The sequence below is a fragment of the Gracilinanus agilis genome, chromosome 1, assembly GCF_016433145.1.
Source record: "Gracilinanus agilis isolate LMUSP501 chromosome 1, AgileGrace, whole genome shotgun sequence".
NCBI classification, from domain to species: Eukaryota; Metazoa; Chordata; class Mammalia; order Didelphimorphia; family Didelphidae; genus Gracilinanus; species Gracilinanus agilis.
In genome coordinates, this window is record NC_058130.1 from 218,109,733 (window position 1) to 218,116,630 (window position 6,898).

Sequence of the window (6,898 nt, forward strand, 5' to 3'; positions counted from 1 at the left end):
TTTTTAAAGTAACTTTAACTCTATCCCTTTAACAATGCTGTATAGCAGATTACTAAAAATATTGCTTGGTTTACAGATGAAGAAATGACGATGATGATGTTGATAATAGCTAACATTTTAGGAGTATTTATTATATGTCAGGCACTGTGCCAAGTGCTTTACAATTATTATCTCACTTATTCCATACAACAACCTTAGGAGGCAAGTGCTATTATTATCCCTATTTTACAGATGAGGAAACTAAGGGAAATAGAGGTTTAAGTAATTTTTCTAGGGTCAGGAAGTAGCAGGCTTGAGATTCAAATCCAGGTCATCTGACTCCAAGATCATTATGTTTTTCAGTCCATCATGATAATAAACTTTCCTGTGCTTTATTTTACTTATTTTTTTAAGTGGAACTTCCACAAAATTCTGTTCTGCTGCCTTGCTGTAGTGAGATGGGGATCCTAGGTCTTATGTGACTTTTGCCAGTGGATTGCAAGCCCTGGCTGGTTCTCTTTTGTCAGATAAACTTCAATCCTGGCCACAGACTGTCCTGCTTTTCAAAGGCCAGTCTAGCTAAGTATGAAGCAGCTCATCTCTGGAAGACTTCCTATTAGTGATGATTTTTTGGCCAATGCAATCTCTGCAAAAAAGAAAAGTACAAAATACTTTCTGCAATAATGTTGTTGGAGTAGCAAAAAAGAAGGGAGAGGATGCTAAAAAAAATCACTGTTTTTAGACTAAACATTCATTTAATTTCTGATACTCCAAGTGTAATATTTTAAAAACCTCTGACTTTCTGTTTTAGAATCAACACTGTGTATTGGCTCCAAAGCAGAAGAGAGGTAAGGGCTAGACAGTGGGGGTTAAGTGACTTGCCCAAGGCCACACAGCTAGGAAGTGTCTGAGGTCAGATTTGGAGCCAGTCCTCCTGACTTCAGGCCTGGCACTGTATCCACTGTGCTAACCTAGCTGCCCCCAAAGTGATTTTCTTAAAACACAGATCTGACCATGTCACCATTCTACTCAATGAGCTCTAGTGACTTCCTGTTGACACTGAAACAAAAGATAAATTTCTCTCTCATTTGAAGTCCTTCAACCTACCTTTCAAGCTTTCTCGTACATTATTTTCCTGCGTGGCATATACAAAGTACTTAGTAAATGCTGACTGGTTGATTTCTGTACTCTACAGTCCAGCCAAACTGACCTTCTCACAATTATACAGAAATACAGCTATGTATTTAAGTATGAATAAGGAATTAAGGTATGAAACCCTCCATTAGGTAAAATTATGTAAAACAAGAGAAGTGACTATATTAAAAGTGTCCTGCTGGGGGCAGCTATGTAGCTCAGTGATTAGAGAGCCAGGCCTTAAGAAAGGAGGCCCTAGGTTCAAATCTGATCTCAGATACTTTCTAGCTGTGTGACCTTGGGAAAGTCTCTTAACCCCAACTGCCTAGTCTTTACCACTCTTTCTACTTTGGTACCAATTCACGCTATTGATTCTAGAGGTTAAAAAGATCCTGCTACATTGCAAGCAGAGAAAATTCACTTTTACTTGTTTCTTTTAAAATTGTATTTGATGAATACTGGCATAAAATATCTATTTAATAACTATCTGTACACAATGTCTACTATATTTAATGAATACCTACATACAGAGAAATATGACTCCTGGTGAGGGACTATTATCATCATCAACTGTTAGAACCTAGTATTTAAATTATTATTATTAACATTAATTTATTAACCAATTATTATATTACACATATTTTTTAAGCATCTAAAAAGGAATTTCATCTATTTGACTGCTACAATTTTCAAATTAACTGACTTATTAATTGCTAATAATTATTAATAGCAATATCTTTAATTCCTCCCTATCCCTGGGACATACACACATATTTTGAAAGATAATGGAACATTCAATCACATTGCTGTCAGAGCAAAAGGAGATATTTTTGTGTTGTCAACTATAAACAACAAATAAAAATAAAATATTGAAAGATGTTACTTTTATCTTTAGCTCTTTTTAAATTTGGGGGGTTATGTTTTTTTATAAGGTATATCTATTTAATTTATAAATATACATGGGAGTAGATGCTAACTTTTTTTACTGATTGGGATAGTGCATCAAAAAAGAGTTTGGAGGGGGCAGCTGGGTAGCTCAGTGGATTAAGAGCCAAGCCCAGAGACGAAAGGTCCTAGGTTCAAATCTGGCCTTAGACACTTCCCAGCTGTGTGACCCTGGGCAAGTCACTTGACCCCCATTGCCTAACCTTTCCACTCTTCTGCCTTGGAGCCAATACTCAGTATTGACTCCAAGATGGAAGGTAAGGGTTTAAAAGGAAAAAAAAAGGAGTTTAGAGACTGTTGTTCTACTAGTGACGGACAAACTACGGCTCTGTGCCAGATGTGGCCCCCTGAAATGTTCTATCCGGCCACACTACATTATTCCTAATCCGACGAATACAACGAGTAGGATACAATACATTGAAACTTTGAAAGAGTTGCCTTAGAAACAGACTGACAGATGAGCATTTCCTTTCCTTTGGCCCCCTCTTTAAAAAGTTTGCCCATCACTGGTCTAGACCATGAAATTCGGTGGCATGCAAAAACTCAGAGACCTGATCCAAAAGTAGATACATCTGGAGCAGCACTAAAAATGAACAACGAATGGGACCTGGAAATTGAACAGGAGTAAGGCAATAGGAAACTATGCCATACTTTCAATTATGCCCAACTTCTCCCTGAAACAGAGAAGTATTTCAGTGATGCTATATGGTTACCAATCATGTAATATTTCAGTTCTAAAGAAATAAAAATTTCAGGTCACCCAAAGGCCAATAGAAAGAAGACAGGGCAGGTATAGACAGGCTGTAGCATATCACCAATGACAAACTGTGTATAAAAAAGTCACTTTAAGTATATCATCATGACCTGTGCGCAGAACAACATTTACTAAGATTTTGACATGTTAGGCATGACTAATTTTATAACACATACTAAGATTGCAAGGTCCCTAATACATAGGCTAATTTTTTTCCTTAAAAAAAACCATAAAACTTAAAAAAACCTTATCTTTAAAAGATTATTACAAAAATGAATAATATGGAAATAGGTATCAAGTGATAACACATGTATAATCTAGTGGAATTGCTTGTCAGCTCCGGGAGTGGGGAGGGAGAAGACATGAATCATGTAACCATGGAAAAATATTTACAAATAAAGCCTTTATCTTCTGTTTTAGAATCAATACTAAGTATTAGTTCTAAGACAAAATAGTGATAGGCAATGGGGCTTAAGTGACTTGCCCAGAGTCACACAGCTAGGAAGTGTCTGAGACCAGATTTGAACCAAGCTCTCTACCTGCCCTGAAACTGTCTTCAAGACTTAATGGTGCAGGAGAGTAAAAATAAAACTGGTAGCTTCCTAATAAGCCAAGTTTAAAATCAATGGGCCCAAAGAGTTGGATTCTTCAGACTTGTAAGATGCCTTTCTGCCCCTAAATCAATACATCTTCTTCATGATGTCCCCTTACCAAGCTGCATCTACATGAACCAATTCTATATCCTTGCTAAACAACATTTCTATGCTAGTAAGTAGACTTCTTTTTCATTAAGTGTTTGAGTGTCTCATTTCATTTTATATCTCAAGCTTGAGCCCTTAAAACAGACTGATTCGGGCTTGATCCAGAACAATGGAAAAGGAAATAGGGCAGTCACATTGCCAGAGAAATGGACAGCAAAAGGACAGCCCATGAGGGCTACGCTGGGCTTCACGTAACGTGAGGAGAAGAGCCCTCTGCACCAGGGGAGATGTCTTCCCCAAGAGGGAGTTCTGGGAGGATGGAGATGAGAGTCACACTGGTTAGAAGGCATGGATGGGCTGCGAGCTGTACCACCAGAGAGAGTATTCACTCAGTGAAATCAGATATTTATTGAAATATAGAAGAAGCAAAATGGAGACTCAACCTGCCATGTCCATCTGAAAGGTGCTGTCGGGATCAAGTGACTTAAGTATGTAAAAGCATCTTGAGAATATACTGATGGAAAGAATTGTTCTTTGAACCTCAATTTCCTCATCTCCAAAATAAAGGCAATGATATTTGTACTACCTACCTCACTGGGCTATAATTGTGCTAAAGTGGCTTTATATAACCAAAAGTGCTGTAGAAATGTCAATTATTTGAATTACCATTTAAATGAGCAAGATTCCATGGTTTTTTCATGTTTTTGTTTTATGTACTGTGTATATATTTATGTGTTTATGTGTATATGATTTTATGTATTTGTATAATGTATGTGTTTTTATGTGTCTATGTGAGTTTGTGTTTGTGTTCATATGTATATCGGGTTCATGTGTGTGTGTGTGTGTGTACACCCATGTGTATGCATACCCACATTTGCACGTGATTTACACTAGCAGGACATCTCTGCGTCTCCCCAGGTATCCCAGGATACCTCTGGATTTTCCCAAAAGACTTGTATAACTTCCATCCTAGCCTATTAAAATGCTTTCCCCCTGGATATACCATTACAAACACCAACTAAGCAATAGTTGGATGATTTAAGTGAACGGAGAATGTGTCTGGATAACGTTTTCTTTCCCTCTTCCAGAAGTAGCAGGAAGGGATTCAAGACTGATTTATTATTTCAGCTCCTAAAGAATACGAACACATTCTCTGACCGGTGCAATTCACTCAGCCTAATAGGCTCCCAGCACACAGTTCTGAGGCGAACGACTTCTAAAAAACAGTGGTAGACATAGGTCACTTTGGTTTCTTTGCCAGACTAGCTCCCAGCAGGAGAGGATGTTATGACAAATACCTCCCAGCTAAGGGATCATAAAATGTAAGACTGGAAGGGATTTTAGAGATCATTTCATTCAACCTCTTAATCTTACAAATGAGGAAGATCAATGAGGTAGGGCACATAAAATACTTTACAAACCTTAAAGAACGATATAAATGTTAATTTATTGATTTTTTATATTAATTATATTATTTATAAAGTGATTTACTTTTCATTACTAATAATATTTATTTATTATTTACATTAATAATCGAACCATGTCACTATTTAATATATTGGTGGTTTATTAATAACCATTAATTAGACAATAATATTAATAATAAGGTGATTTACTTCAGTTATTAATAATATTGGTTTATTGTTTATATCAGTGATGGGCAACCTTTTTAGTTTATTGTGTCAAAATTTGCCAAAAAACCGAGCATAACTCAGGTGTTGTGTCACTTTGAGAAAAAAGCCATAATTTTGTTATATTTATAGTTTAAATAACAAAAATGTATAATTGTAATATATAACTGTATTTAATAAACTAAAACAGTTTATTATTCTAAATTATTCTAAATGAATACAGACAGAATTGTCATCTCTAGTGCCCAGAGTGTCTACACTATACTACAGCAAATGTTTCATCCTCGGCAGGTGGCCCCATACTCCTCTGTATGTGGCCACATGTGGCCACACGTGTCAGTGCTGACATGCATGTTATAGAGCTGCCATCACTGATTTATATTAGTAATTAATCCTGTCAATGTTTAACATATTGATAATATATTAATTATAAGTAATTATATTTAATAATGTTAATAATAAAGTGTTTTATCTATTAATCTATTAATTATAAAAATTAATCTATTAATAATCTATTAATAGTATCTATTAATAATAAAAATGATTTACTTAAGGTCATACAGGTAGTAATAATAACCATAACTAGTATTTATAGGGTATTTAAAATTTTTCCCAGTACTTTACAATATTAACTTATTTTATCTTCACAGCAACCATGGGAGGTAGGTGAATTATTGTCCTCACGTTATAGAAAAGGAAACAGGCAGAGAGAGAAGGTAAAGGACTGGCTCAGGGTCCTGTAATAAAGTAATTAAGGCTAGATTTGAATACAGGTCTTTCTGACACTCCAGGTTCAGTTCTCTATTCACTGTGCCAGCTTGTTGCCTTGTTGAGGCGGAATCCAAACCGAAGTCATCTGAATCCAAATCCAATTTACTTTCTGGTCATCAAGCTATTCAGAAGCAATTTAAGGGCCTAAACTCAGCTGTGTTTTTGCATAACACATGGGACAGCCTTAAAAAAGCACAGTTTCCGAGCAGGAAGAGAAGGGTTCCATTTGAATTTTCTTCTTAAAATTCGTATTAAGGGTGATAAGAGGACCAACTTATCAGAGGAAACAGAGACCAGAGATTAAATGACTTGCATAAGGTCATATAGGTAGTTGTGGCAGGCTGTCTCAGTCTAAATCCAAGACTCTCTCCATAAGTCACAACCTGTCTTGGCCCTTGTGAATTTGCCATCACAGAATTTTCAGGGTTGGAAGAGACCTCCATGGCTAACTAGTCTGAACCATAACAGACATGACTTCCCATTAGAACATGTTACAAGGGTTGTCATCCAGCCACTATATATGCCATAGATTTTTAGCCCTGAAAAAGGAGGGAACTTACAAGTCCATAAAATAATTGAATTTTTAATTTGAATTTCATTTGTTTTAGGCTTTAATTAGCTATGCTGACAGGTTACAGGCTGAGTTCATAATCAGCATAAATTAAACTCCTACCATATACCAGGCACTGTGTTGTTTACTGGGAATCAAAATCGTATATATAATATATTTAATAATATTATATTCTTTTACATGTAAAATATAAAAATATAACATGAAAATATATAAATAATAAATAAAATAATTGTAGATGAATTATTTTATTTTATATTTTTACACTTAATAAATATTTAAAATAAAACAGTATAAAACATAAACATTGTGTTAATATTAATTACATATACATATGTACATGTATATAAAACCACTATATAATGGGGAACCCATCAACTCTTATTCATTAGAAGTTCACAAAGGTACTTTC